This window comes from Eublepharis macularius, chromosome 8 (genome assembly GCF_028583425.1).
Source record: "Eublepharis macularius isolate TG4126 chromosome 8, MPM_Emac_v1.0, whole genome shotgun sequence".
Classification (NCBI taxonomy): Eukaryota; Metazoa; Chordata; class Lepidosauria; order Squamata; family Eublepharidae; genus Eublepharis; species Eublepharis macularius.
Window position 1 is genome coordinate 136,701,440 of NC_072797.1, and position 15,081 is coordinate 136,716,520.

Here is a 15,081-nt window from a genome sequence, read left to right on the forward strand (position 1 = left end):
TGGGTGTGGTCCTCTAACCAGTTCCCTATCCACCTAACTGTCCTATAGTCCAGTCCGCAGTCTTCCAGTTTACCCATTAGAATGTCATGGGGAACCTTATCAAAAGCTTTACTGAAATCCAGGTAAATCATGTCGACAGAGTTCCCACGATCCAGTAAGCTCATCACTCGATCAAAGAAGGAAACCAGGTTGGTCTGGCAAGATCTGTTGGGGACAAAACCATGTTGACTTCCCTGGATCACTAAATGGTCCTTCAGATGCTTACAGATTGATCCCTTTAAAATCTGCTCTAATATCTTCCCAGAAAAAGAGAAGAAATCAGACTGATTGGCCTGTAGTTTCCTGGGTCATCCTTCTTCCCTTTCTGAAAGATTGGGATAACATTCGCTCTTCGCCAATCTTGTGGCACTTCCCCAGTCCTCCAGGAGGCCTTGAAGATGATGGACAGAGGCTCTGCAAGTTCTCTAGAAAGTTCTTTGAGCACTCTTGGGTTCACACCATCCAGCCCAGGGGATTTGTAGTCGTCCAGTGCAGCCAGGTGCCTCTCCACAACCTCTTTGTCAATGTCAACTAGCCACCCAGGTGTCCTGTCATGTCTTCTACCATTTCTAGATGGGCTCGAGTTCTTCAGGGTTCTTCTGTCCCTCTCTCAATAAGGTGCGACAAGAATGATGGGACAAACCTGAGATCCTCATTTACAAAACTAGAAAGGAGAAAAACCAAGAGCAAGTGTGGTATGGTGGTTAGAATGTTGGGTTAGAATCTAGGAGACCTGGGTTTGAATCCCCACTCTGCCATGGGAGTTATTTAGGTCACGATGGGCCGTGGAAATACTCTTAGCCTAACCTACCCCACAGGGCTCCAGAAAGTAACATTATCATGCCCTGCCAAGAATGCACCTGCTGGTGGCTGGCAATTGCTGGGCAACATGAAAAACTGATGGGAGTTTGCCAGCCACCAGCGGACAACTGGGAATCCTAAGTACTGTGTGCCAGGCTATGCCCTCAGAGGGGGTCATTATAATAATGCATAAACGCAAAGTTTGTTGAAGTTGTCACAGAATAGGTCATACATCTCCTTTGTGCAAAGATTGTAGTTTTTTGTTGGGCACTGCAAACTTTTGGAGGATGTATAGCTTAGGGTTGTCAGCTGCCTAGAGAAAAAAAATGTCCTGCCCCTCCAGCAGAGATGTAATGAGGTGTTATTTACCAGATCAAGTATTTATTTCCATGCCGTTGAAAGCTACAACTGCTCCTTTCTACATATTAGGACTCTATGAAAGGGGCAGGATATTTACCACAAAGCTTGCTTCCCAATAAATTTATCCACAATGGAGTTGCTTTCTGGAGGAATCTGGGACGGGAGTTGCATGATATGAATTAGACCCTCTTTATTATTCTCTATTATTTTGTAGGACATCAACTTAAGTGTATTTATATTCACATCGTCTACAGGCGCTGCAATCATTTACAAGATTACTATTTAAAAAGTGGCATGTACGCAACATTTTAAGTATCACTCATAAGACAATAGCAACTGTATTGTCATAGAAAATGCTTACAATGTTTGCTTCATACCTGTATGCTGTTATTGCTGGGCACACAAACTTTCAACTCATGACACTGCCTGACCTATAAACTATGTGGAAATTGCATCAGATTATCAAATTAGTCTTGTGCACACATGCCCCGAGTTAATATTTACTCTGTCCTTTTCTAAAAAGATATCAATGCAGCAATTAAGCACCACACCAAAGGTTGGTCTCTTCCCTGGAAATATACTAATCTGTACTATAAAAGACTGATATATTCATCAACAGATATAGGCCTTCTCGAACTGGACCACTTCCTGCTGCAGGTAGCATTTTAATGTTTCCATGAGCGTTTGTATGTAACAGAGAAAAAAGTCCTCCCACAGGTAAAAGGCCAGCATATCTAGAAGAAAGATTTTTAGCCTAGTCCTCTTCTGATGAAGGGCTGGCTGACTATAGAGACAATTTAGGCATTTTCTGGGAGCCAAAATTCTCAGGGGCCTGGCTCAGCTATGTAAATATTTTGGGGGGATTGGGTAGCGGGAAGATGGTGCATGAACTTTTGGAGGCAATAGAAAGAAGCCGTTTAAGGATCATGGCTGTGGAATACAACCGAGTATTTTCATATACCTCAGCTATACAGAGCACAGACTCTGTATATATAAAGAGAAGCCAGGTATATAAAGAGAAGCCAGGGAGTGACAAAGACTAGAAATAAGAAAATACCCTGTTTACTTGAAAGAAAGACTAGGGCTTTATCTACTTGCCAGGTTCCTCGGAGCCCAAACCAGGGGATAGTGTGAGGGTAGGGGGAACATGCATTGGAATTGGTAACCCTCTATCTACCTGTACCATCAAGAAAAAGAGGTGGCTATCTTTAAATTCGCATACAAGCTACCATTACCGACAGTAATATAAAAACTTTTGTGTGTATCATTTTTTAGGGCGATTGCCTCACATTGATGGTAATATTCTGTTTGAGTAAATTTGTTAATATCTCAGCTCTTGATCACTTAAAGTGCTCTTGCACTTTTTTGCATGTTGGGTGTCATAATTTTAGTAATATGGTTTGCTTGGGGTGGGGGGGCTGGAGCCGGGCATGACCTGCCCTGATGTACTCATTTTCTATGTCCTGCTAGCAGTTATGACTATTATGGGTCCTGGGTGTCAGAAGCTGTTGCTATATATAAAATAAATCTCAATTAGGGTAGCCAGATGTCCGATATTCACCTGGACAGTCCAATATTCTTATAGACTGTTTGGGAAAAATAAAATTAAAATCCTGGACACTTGGTCCGGCTGGCCAGCCTTGCTCTGGTGTTTCACTCCTCAGGGAGGCTGGCCAGGTGAGAGACAGAAGTGCTGCCACAGCCTGGGCCAGCCTTGCTGTGGTGCTCTGCCCCTCGCTCTGTGGAGTTATCCAGGTGGTAGGGATGGCAGATGACTTCAGGAAGTGATGTCATTTCGTGCTTGCATGCACGAAGAGTTCTAACCTGGTCTGTATTTTTTTACCGCGCCATCTGGCAACCCTAATCCCAATATCTGCATATATCAACAGTACAATTAATCTGGAATATTGCAAATTATAGATTTAAGCACCGATCCCTTTTTATCAGGGTGATTTACTGATCAGTGTACTATAGTGATTAGATTATCAGGCTATGATCTGGAAGACGCAGGTTCAAATCCCCACTGGGCAGCCTTGGGCCACTCGCACACTTTCTCGGCCTAATGTACCTCAAAGGATTGTGGTGAAGAAGAAATGGAGAAGTGTGGATAGTCGTGGAAAAACAAATGGGACAGGGGTTGTGGTAATTGGGTGAGATGGAGTGAAAAAGCTGGCTGGATCATCCAACTGTATATGTATTTCCCTGTATTTGACTATTAGATAAAACGACATGATTATTGACTGGTGGCCCCTAAATCAAATCTGCCCTTGTCTACTTGCCAACTCAAAGGCAAGAGCAGTCTTCCAAGAAAGAGGCTGCTGTAAACATGGAACCTTTAAAGATGGCGGGCTCCTACCGAGCCTTATTACATTCCTGGTTACTTCCTCTGGAGGCAGAAGAGAAGAGAGTTGGGAGTTTGATAGTATTCCTCTGAGAGGTAAACCAGCTGTTTTCAGTCACTTGAAAATAATTTGTACCACAGATCTGTAAATCTACTTTCCTCGGATAATACACCACATTCCAAAACGAAAGCCTTAGATGCCTGTTACTTTGGAATCTATTACAGTATTAAGTAGGGTTGCCAAATCTGGGTTAGGAAATTCCAGATTTGGGGGTATGATAATGAAAGTGTACCAGTCCCATTAATATCAACGTATGCATGAAGTGAATAGCGTTTGTAGATCAAGGCTAGAGGGAAATTTTAATGGGAGAATTGATATGAACACTAACATTTTCTTGAAGAAACAACAAACATGTAATCACCCTAGATTTTCTACTTTTGAGTCCAGTGTATTTCCTGTCCCTGCTACAAAATGTATACCAATGCATCATGTTTCCTTTATATGGTTCCACCAACTATTTTTGTGGTTGGTTTTCCTCTTTTACTTCACAGAACTTGTCTTTAGCAAAAATTTGCATATGAAGCAGGGGAAGGAATGCTTTTGCTCTAGAAAAGATAATTAAAACGCATGTAGGGAGAATTATTTTAATCAGGACAACCTACAGTCACTGGCAGCAAGATCATTTGTAAGTGTGCACAGAGGCTTGCAGACTGGTCCCTGACAGTTTTTAAAAACAGTCATGTAGCAGCTGGAGTCAGTGGGGAAAAGAGAACTGAAAGGATCCTGTCCTTTGATGAAGGTGATTCCTGCCAATATCCATTGTTGTCCAAAGGCAGTTCAAGGCACCCCAGGTCAGTCAGCTCCAGAGGCAGAATCTTTGCAGCCCAGCTGGGCAATGGCAGCACTGGTAAAAAGGGAATGTACCTGACCACATGCCCCCCACCCTGCTGATTTGGCACCTCAGAGCGTTGTTTGGATGTCTAACCGACCCTTCTTGCTCTGACTGTGGTTTGCAGTCAGGAGTGGAAATGAAGTGGCAAAGTTTGCAGATAGCAACTGATTACTCAGTTTTGTGTGTGTGTGTGTGTGTGTGTGTGTGTATCTTCATATATATAATAATGACATTTGAATTGATGATGACATAACTAGGAAAAAGATCTAAGATGTGTTAGGGAGCTAGAAATTATTATTATCCATTGCTAGAAATTATATTATTATCCATGCTAGAAATTATTAGGAAAGGGGACAAGAATACAACTGCCAGTATCATAATGATGCCTTTATACAAATCTCTGATGCAGCTGTATTTGGAATACAATGCACCATTCCAGTCACACCCTAGTAGAGCTGCAAAAAGTACAGAAAAAGGGCAACATGAGCTGCAGCATCTCCCCTACTTGGGAATGTTAAAGAGTCTGGTACTTTAAAAAAATGAGTGAGGAGTGATGAGGGAAGCTCAGTCCTAAACAGTTACACCCAGGGATTTTTTTCAGCTGGAATGCAGTGGAATGGAGTTCCGGCACCTCTTGAAAATGGCCACATGGCTCCAGTGGCGCGGAGGGCAATCTAAACTCCCCTCTGTCTGGAGATCAGGGGGTGGGGCCACCAGTTGGGTTGCCATTCTCCAGGTAGGGCTGGAGATCTCCGGGAATTACAACTGGTCTCCAGGCCACAGAGAGCAGTTTACCTGGAGAAAATGGCTACTTTGGGGGCGGGGGGCGGGGTAGACTCTATGAAATTATGCCATGCCCAGTTCCCTTCCCTCCCCAAACCCCACTTTCTCCAGGTTTCACACACACACACCCCGATCTCCAGAATTTCCCAACTTGGAGCTGGCAACCCTAGCCACCAGCCATGTGACCATTTTCGCCGAGGGCAATTTAAACTTTAAAAAACTCTCCCCTTGTTCCAGCTGACCCAAAGTGACATCATTGTGCAGTCCTGGGTGCATGTGCACACTTTGCGCATACTGTGGTACCCAGGGGCACTACCTCCTGCCAAGAGTTGCCCCCTGTGCTGGCAACCACTGAGTTCCACCACCTCTTTTCCTAGAAAAAAAGCCCTGGTTACACCTTTTAAAGCCATTGAAGTCAAAAGGTTTAGAAGGGCTTAACTCCATTTAGGATTTCACAGTAAATTACCTTTGGCATAGAAATGGCAAGACAGAGAACTTTTCCTCCTTCTTCCATATTACTACAATGTGATTGGTAACCTAGATTCTGGAAAGACAAAAAGAAAGCTCTTCTTAACCAGACATGTTAATGATCACTAGATAACATGGATAAATTAATAACATGGATAACATTAGATAAATTAATTTATGAGATTTCTTGCCCATCTTCCGTGCAAGCAGGCTCAGGGCAGGTTACAACATTATATAGTGATGCAATAAATTTAAAAAGTACGCAAAAGATAAAATGCATAATTTCATAATTCTAATACAAAAGGTTAAACCAAAATCTAAAATGCAGCATGTGATGGTTCACCATAATGCATCAACTTATCAACGGCTTATTATCACTTGGGGAGCACAACAGAAGCATATCAGAACTCCACATCAGGATCTCTTCACAGACCTGGGTTCAAGTCCCTATTCTTCTAGGAAGCTTTGCTGGGTGGCCTTGGGTTAGGCATTCTTCTCCTAACCTGCAGGACAGCAGTGTTATGAGGTGAAAAGAGCAAGAGTCCAGTAGCACCTATAAGACTTACAAAAATTGTGGTAGGGAATGAGCTTTTGTGAGTCACAGCTCACTTCTTCAGATATGACTCACGAAAGCTCATATCCTACTACAAATTTTTTAAGTCTTATAGGGGCTACTGGACTCTTGCTCTTTTTTATCTGAAGAGGTGAGCCGTGACTCATGAAAGCTCATACTCCACCGCTAATTTTGTTAGTCTTACAGGTACTACCGGATTCTTGTTCTTCTCTATCTGAAGAGGTGAGCTGTGACTCACGAAGGCTCATATCCTACCACTAATTTTGTTAGTCTTAAAGGTACTACTGGATTCTTGCTTTTTTCTACCGCTACAGACTACCCGGCTACGCATCTTGACCCTGGGCCAGATACCGAGCTCGTCTAGCCTCCCTCATAAGGGCGTGAGGGAAATGAAGCTCGCTGGGTGCCCCTTTCCCTCAGCCTAACCTCCCTCTTCCCTCGCCGCCTTGTTCTGAAGCTTCAAACGGGGGAAGGGAGAACAACGGACATCGCCCTAGAAGAAAAGGCGGGAATAAAAAAGGACATCGCGCGAAAGGGGTAGAGCGGTTGTCGCTCCGCTGGCGGGTTCACGGAGGGCCTCTCGACTAGGCCCACCCGGCGGGACTCCCCACAGGCCGCGCCTCTGACGAACAACGCCTCGAAAAGGCCGCCGAAGCGTGTCGGCCTGTCGGGGGAAGGGAGGAAGAGAGCCGCAGCCTGGCGCACGGGGGAAGGGCTCCCGCGGCCCCGCAGGGAGGAGGCTGCACGAGAGAGGCCCGGAGGAGAGCTCCAGCGGGGAGGCTGAGGGACCGGCTGGCAGGTGGCGACGGCGGAGAGCGGCGCCTCATAGCAAGCGGCGCCGCCTCACACGGACGTCGCCGCGGCCTACTGAGGGGAGCGTGCGTGCCGGCTTATACTCGCCGACGAGGGTCGCCTCCGCCCGGGGGGTTTCCTCCTCCTCCTGCAGGCCGGCTCGGCTCCTGCCCGGGCCTGAGGGAGGCGTGGCGAAGCAAGCGCTGAAGTAAGGGGCCGGGGGGGGGGAGTTGATATGTGGCATTAAATGGAGGGAAGGGGCAACGGCAGGGAGAGAAGGCGAATGATTGATGCGATCTGAGGAGAAATCCGAGTGTGACGGAGGAAGGAAAGGCCCGGGCGGCGAGGTGGGCTTCGCCATTCTCGGGGGGTGCAAAGAGGTCTCTTGGGGGTGGGGTGGGGGGAGACGGTAATGGTTGCGTTTTGAGGGACTGCGGTAGCTCATCCCCCCCCCCCCCCCGTAACACACAAAGGTTTAAAAATCCGCTTTTTCTCCACCGCCCTCTTCTTTACCGCTGGCTGAAAATTCGCCTTCCTTACTCATAGAGAGAGATCAAGACGAGTCGCCGACTTTCGTCTGTAGCGGTGGGAAATTTTGTGGTAGGGTGGGAGCTTTCGTGAGTCACAGCTCACTTCTTCAGATAGAAAAAGCAAGAGTCCAGTAGCACCTAGAAGACGAACAAAATTAGTGGTAGGGTAGGAGCTTTCGTGAGTCACAGCTCACTTCTTCAGATAGAAAAAGCAAGAGTCCAGTAGCACCTAGAAGACGAACAAAATTAGTGGTAGGGTAGGAGCTTTCGTGAGTCACAGCTCACTTCAGATAGAAAAAGCAGGAGTCCAGTAGCACCTAGAAGACGAACAAAATTAGTGGTAGGGTAGGAGCGTTCGTGAGCCATAGCTCACTTCTTCAGACAGAAAAGAGCAAGAGTCCAGTAGCACTTAGAAGACTCATAAAATTAGTGGTAGGTCACAGCTCACTTGTTCAGACAGAAAAAAGCAAGAGTCCAGTAGCACCTAGAAGACGAACAAGGAGCTTTTGTGAGTCACAGCTCACTTCTTCAGACAGAAAAGAGTCCAGTAGCACCTGTAAGACTAAAAATTTGTGGTAGGGTAGGAGCTTTCATGAGCCACAACTGACTTCTTCAGGTATCAGGTGAGTGTCAGACTATGGAATCCCAGTTATCTAGAGTTCGTCTCCCCCCTTCTGCAAGAAGCACAAAGTTTCTTGATTCCAAAAGGTTTATTGAAAGACAATGCTCAGGATACAAGTAGCCATATTCCAAGGACTAGGAAAGCCTTGGCTGAATGAAAGCTTTGTTGAGAATGACACACAAAATGAAAGTAACAACGCTTCAAACACCCATTCCCAGCCTCCCCCCCTTAATCCTGTCTAGAAGGCCTGGGAAGGCGAGGATGTCAAGGTTGGCCAGGAATGGATTGATAAGAATTCTTCACTCCCATGGATATAGGCGGCCTGGACAGCACCTGGGCCTGGAGGGAGAGAACTAAACAGCTACAGATTATAACATGTGAACATGGCGTAGCTATGGCTTGAGAACCGACTAGCAAACTGACACTCTGACAGTGAGCTTCAGATATCTGAAGAAGTGAGCTGTGACTCATACCCTACCACAAATTTTGTTAGTCTTAGAGGTACTCCTGGACTCTTGCTGTTGCTCATAGATTCATTCAGAAATGGGTGGTAGGTTGTGGAGAGTTTTTCCTCTGCTTCCCACTGGGCTGTCATAGTGAACAAGTGAAAATTGGGACATACACACCTCAGTCCTTGCAACGTCTGGTACTGCCAGCTTTGGTACCTTTCCCCCACCCCTGCCCTAGTTTATACATTTCTGAAGGTTTTCTGTGCGTCTGCTAGCCTGTGCATGCTTCTGTAGAAGAAGGGGTTTGCAAACTTAATAACTTTTCTAAAAAATTAAGAAAGTTTTTTTAAATTTCAAGAATGTTTCATAAAGTTCTTAATTTTTATTTATTTATGTTATTTACAGTCCACCTTTCTCAGTGAGACTCAAGGTGGATTACACAGTGTGAGATTAGTACACACAGTGTACTCACAGTGTGAGATCAGTATCAAGGATATTTTCATAAACAATGTAGGTTTATAAAGACATAGCATTAGCAATAATCCAATACAGAGTTGAAGAAATGCTGAAACAGAACATAAGGGATTCTAGGACTGACATTAGACAACATGAAGCACAGTGGTGGAGGAGAGTGCCCCCAAGTCATAGCTGACTTATGGCAACCCCTGGTGGGGTTTTCATGGCAAGGGACTAACAGAGGTGGTTTGCCATTGCCTGCCTCTGCAACTCTGGTCTTCATTGGAGGTCTCCCATCCAATTACTAACCAAGGCCGACCCTGCGTAGCTTCTGAAATCTGACGAGATAAGGCTCACCTGGGTATCCAGGTCAGGGCACAGGTAGCACATATATAAAATAAGGCAACATAGAGGTGAAGTTTATGGTCCCTAACTCATTAGCGAAGTATCTGAGATCTGCTCCACATGATACAGCCCATCGTAGATCAGGTTGAGTAGAATAGGTGCAATTCAGGCATGTTCAGCAATCTAATAGCTAGTTTTTAAGGGGAGCAAATACACTGGAGTTTTACATCTGTCTGCACCATATATTTTCTTTATTTATACCCTGCCTTTCTCCCCAGTTGGGTACCCAAAGTAGCTTATATTGTTCTCCTCTCCTGCATTGTATCTTTGTAACAGGTCCATGTAGATTAGGCTGAGGGTGTGATTGGCCCAAAGTCACCCAGCCAGCTTCCATGGCAGAGTGGGGAATAGAACCTGAGTTTCTCAGACCCTAGTCTGACACTTTAACCACTGTACCACACTGGCTGTCAGGGGTGACATGCTCTTACCTGGAGATCTGTGAGGGAGGTCTGAAACCGAAAGAACTATGGTATGCACTAACAACATTTTCATAAAAAGAGATTTCCAGAGTCTTTGTCAAAGACCAAGGGATATTGTTTCATAAGGGAAATGTTCTAAAAAGGACTTTCCTTAGTAAATAGAACAACTGCCATGTGCTTGAGAGTGCGTATACCATATGTGCACATCTTATTTGTGAGTGTGCCAAGTGCCATCAAGTCACAGATGAATATGGCAATCCCATGCAGTTTTCGAAACTAGAGATATTCATAGATGGTTTGCTAGTGCCTACCTCTGCGTAGCAACCCTATACTTCCTTGATGGTCTCCCAAGTAATAACCAGAGCAGACCTTGCTTAGTGTTCAAAAATTTGACAAAATCAGGGTTGCCTGGGCCATCCAGGTAAAGGCAATTATCTATTTATTTATTGTCTACCTTTCTTGTTGAGTCTCAAGTTGAATTACAAAATTATAAAAACAATGCAGTATAAGATCATTATAATGTACTAGCAACAAAGCCTGTTGTGGGAAAAAGTACAATGGACTCTAGAAAGCTGATTTGGCTGCACTCTGCAGCAGGCTGAATCAGCCCCAAATGGGCCCGATTCAGGTCGAATCGGGCCACTGCTGAGGGGGGGGGGGTGCAGTGGGCTCTGGAGTGCAACAGGCCCTGGAGCTCTCATGCGCTCTGCAGCTGCCAAATCCGGACTCAATTCGGGCCCCCACTTTTCCTCGTCAGCCAGGTAAGCGGGGGTGGAGGGTTGGAGCGAGGACTGGCAACCCTACCTGAGGCGGCAGGGAGGCCTGGCCTGGGCCTTGGCCACTCCACTGCCCTGGGCCTTCCTGCCGCCCGCAGCAGCCTGCTGGGGCCTCCTTGGCAAACTGTTTTTATCACTCTGGAGGGGTATGCGAGTACTCCTGTGCAGGGATAAAAGGTGAGTCATCACCAATACAGCTCGCCTTTTATATTGTAGGATAATGCAATAAAACTAGATTTAGGTAATAAATGATCTAATAAAGTTGGATTACACTATTAGATTAATAAAAACAGTATAATATACTGTAAACAAGGCAATGGGGAGGGAAAAGAGAAACCTGCTTACCTGTTTCTTCAGCCAGTTTAAACTACAACCCTTCTTCTTAGTGTCAATCCATTTACCACATTCCTATTCCCTTTGTAAAAAAAATATATTAATAGTATATTTTTGGTGTGTCTGCACAGACAAGTGCTTCACTTTCTGCAAACGCAGTTGTGGATGTCTATTGGAAGCTTCCCCTTTCAAAACCCAGATTATCACAGGAAACAGTTCCTGTACTCCAGCATTTCATTCCATGTGGCTTTTTGTATTCTCTTGTTTTGTAAAGCTAGCAAATACGAATTAAATTCCAGATTTTGACTGTCAGGTGCACAAATGCCCCATTTTCAGACTTTTTCAGTTATATTTTGAGTACATGTGTGCCATATTTCAGCTTTCTTCATGGCCTGGAAATACTTTAACTATTTTTTGTGCCCCTCATTTTGAAGATAGGTGTACGAATGTCCTGTTTTCAGATCTCCATCCCCCATAATAACTGAGTCACCTTGAACTACCTGTGTACCAAGTTAACATGATATCCTTCTTGGCTGTTTGGCTGGGCTGGGCCTTGGAGGCACTATTTGTGCTGACCTCAGTCCTTCCTGGAGGGTAGATTGTAGAAGTTGGTGCTGGGGGATTTCTTTTCTCGCTTGGGGTGGTGCATTTCCATCTTGTTCCCATGCTGTTTAAAATCTTGAAACTACTGGGAGAGATCATCCAGGGATTTGGAGTGAAGTGTCATCAGTACACAGATGATACTTAGCTGTGTCATACATGCCTTTAGTAAAATCCATATTAGACTCCTATAGACAGCCTGATCTTATCACATCTTGGAAGCTAAGCAGGGCCAGAGAAGCAGGGAAGCTCAGCAGGGTTACTACTTGGATGAGAGACTGCCAAAGATGTTCAGGGTTGCTGTGCAAATGCAGGCAATGGCAAACCACCTCTGAACGTCTTGTTCCTTGCAAACTCGATGGAATTGCCATAAGTTGGCTGTGACTTGACAGCAGAAAAGGAGAAAAAACCCTGTGCTTGATGTGGGATTGCCTTTGAAGACTGTCCAAAAAATTCCTGCTGGGCAGAATGCAGCTGCTAGAATGCTAATAGGGATCCACTGCAATGCAATTCAAATCAGAACTCTATACAGACTGCACTGGTTTCCAGTTGGCTTCCCTACATGATTCAAAGTGCTGATTTTGACCTTTTGGATCAGAGCTGTTGAAGGCTTTAAAGTACCCCTGTTCACATCAGACCCTGAACAGACCCATCCCGTATAATGGGAGGAGGAAACCTCCTTGCCGCAGGAGCTTGTGCTCTTAGGGTCAGTTGGTGCCGTCATTACATACCTCCTTGTACCTTTTGATCATATACTTGTTCTGGAAGGCCTTTGATATTTTGTTTTTAAGGTCTGAGTGTGCGTAAAGTGCTGTCAGGTTGCAGCCGACTTATGGTGTCCAGGTGGTTTGCCATTGCCTGCCTCTGCATAGTGACCCTGGACTTCCTTGGTGGTCTCCCATCCAAGTACTAAGCAGAGCTTTTCCTGCTTAGCTTCCAAGATCTAACAAGATTAGGCTAGCCCGGACCATTCAGGTCGAGTCCTTTAATAACTACTGTATTATTATTTGTAATTCTGTGAATGGAAAGGTGACGTAGAAATGGTGAAGGTAGAAACTGAAACATTGTACTATAAATAATGTATGCTTATCTTGGTTTTGTCCATCACATATTTAGTTTTGAAATGTTTATGACGGATTGTATCCTGGAAGGATCCAGAGTTTCATTAAATATAGCGCTGTTTCATTGTTTTTCATATACAGTATTATCTGTTGAGAAGGCTGATTCACTCACTAGGCTATTTCCTGATAAATAGAGACAGGAATTTCATATTTATTTCTGGCATTCATAAGCCACTTTTCTTCAAAAACCTTTTTAATTGTGGATTTCTCTATATTTATTTATAGGAATTTTGTTACTCTGAGCAGTAAATGAATAATTTTATCTTCTCTATTTTATTTTTGTCTTAACTTACTTGCCTGAACTTTCTGGAAAGGATAAGATAGAAATAGTTTATCTAGCTTAGCTAAACTTGTGCGCCATTTCTGTGAGATTTCATGGGATGACTTATCAAAGGTGGCTTTGTTGAGTTAGTTCAGTCTAGTTTGGCAGAACTTTTACAAGATTTCACAGAAGCAGAATTTTGTTCTACACATTAGCACTATAGAAATCCATTGTTCCTTTTCAATAGTATATGTATCCACTGTTTTCTGTCCAATATGGTAAGGTATGTAGAACTGCTTCCTCTCTGTCCTAATCTTGATGAATTTAAATTCACTTTCTTGCTATTCATATTAGGAACGAAAAATGCTTTTGTAAAGTGTTTCTGACCATGATTTAGAATATGAATCATAAATAGAGATGGGTATGAACTGGGGGAAAAAATGAACCATGAGGTTCATGGATCGTCGCATTTCACGAACGATGAACTTTCACAAACCTGCCGCCATTTGCAAACCAGTTTGTTTGGTTCATGAAAATGTCACTTCCAGGTCAACAGAACATCACTTCAGGGTCAGCAGAAGGTCTGCAGAAAGCCCAACCCCCATTGCCTAGGAAACTGATTGATCGGCACCAGGCTGTCTGCAGTGACGAACCAAAAAACGAAAGTTCCTGGTGGTTTGTCAGAAATGGGCTCTGATGAACGGCTAGTTAGCGAATCATGAACCAGCCCCGGTTTGTGCCGGACTTTGGTTCGTATTTTGGTTTGTGTCCCTCTCTAATCATAAGACCTGTTGGCCTAGATTTCACATTATAAACATAGCACCATTGGTATACTATGCTACTTTAAAGAGTAAAACAAACTAAAACAAAGCTGGTGTTTCACTGTCCTAAAGAGTACTGTCTCTAAATATTAGGCATGGAGGAGTCTGTCGAGGAAGAGGCAAGGGTAACAGGTGAAGAATATGTGAAATTTTAAAAAATACACACTCGGGTTTTGTTTCAGCTGGGCATTACATCATGAGATTTGTGAGTATTGGGTCAGAAGGCATCTTCCGGTGAAGATTAATTTCACCTTATGGCTACCTCATAGGAAGTAAAATCTGTTTCAGTGGGGTAGGGATGAGCTATTTTATATCTGTCGTCTTCCCAGTAGGTCAGCCCTCTGTATGGAAACAAATCTGTGCAGCAGACCAGTACGTACAAAACAGACTTGCCCATGGCAGAGGTTTCAAGAAGTCGCCTGAGTAATAACCATATTTTAAGCAACCTGTGTCACCTAGACATTTTTAATACTAGTATGTATGTCTGGGTTACTGGATTCTGATACTTTATTCATGTTATTTATAGTATGCTTTTCTCATTGAGAAACTCAATGTTTATTTTTTAAAAACTGTTAATACATAATGTGAGAATAGTTTAACTAATTCTAATGGCCATCATCATGATAACTAGCTGGAACAAAAATAAAAGGTAAAAGAGGAGGCGATTTGCTTATCCCCAGAATGATTTGTGAACGATCATGGTTTAAAAGTATACAACTTTTTTCCCTGCAAAAAATAAATAAATGTGTAGATATATGCGCCAAGAAGTAGACTTGCCTTATTTTCACATTTCGCTTGGTTATCGGGAAATAGTCTTTTTTGATTTTGTAGGGTTTTTCATTTTGTACTACTCACGGCACTGTGTTAAGGCTAAAGTGCTGGCCACTGGAAATAGGGGATTGATCAGTTCCTCGTTCTCTTTTTGGCATTGAAATGGGCTTAAGCTTTTGCCCTAACCTCCACTTGACAGTGTTATTTAGTACTTAGCCGTTTAGAGTGCAGTGTTTTGTAGAGTTACTCCAGTCCAAATGTATTGGAGTAACTGGGTGTGGGGATCGTACTGTTAGTGTTATGTGCTAGTTGCTTCAGTTGAGGAAATTTGAAACTATTTGGATAGGTAATTGATGGGTTAATCATGACTTGGTGTTCAGTATTGAGGGAAGAGGGTGGAGAAAATCTGATGCAAATATTTGCTTTTAAAAAAATGTTTAATTTGTTGTGCTGTGAGTAAGAGGG

At 43.9% G+C, this 15,081-nt stretch overlaps 1 protein-coding gene across 4 annotated transcripts in view; it reads left to right on the forward strand.

The window, feature by feature from the left end:
* The window catches only part of GNE (glucosamine (UDP-N-acetyl)-2-epimerase/N-acetylmannosamine kinase), a 59,436-nt gene that overhangs the window by 13,058 nt on the left and 31,297 nt on the right, over positions 1–15,081 (forward strand). The window contains exon 1 of one of the 4 annotated variants that reach the window (XM_054986333.1): positions 1,747–1,857. The exons of 1 other annotated variant lie outside the window; for it this stretch is intronic. The gene's annotated coding sequence lies outside the window, so the exon portion shown is untranslated. Of the gene's footprint in view, positions 1–1,746; positions 1,858–6,987; positions 7,260–15,081 lie in introns of those variants that run through there. 2 more of the 4 variants (XM_054986332.1, XM_054986330.1) reach the window with 2 other exon arrangements.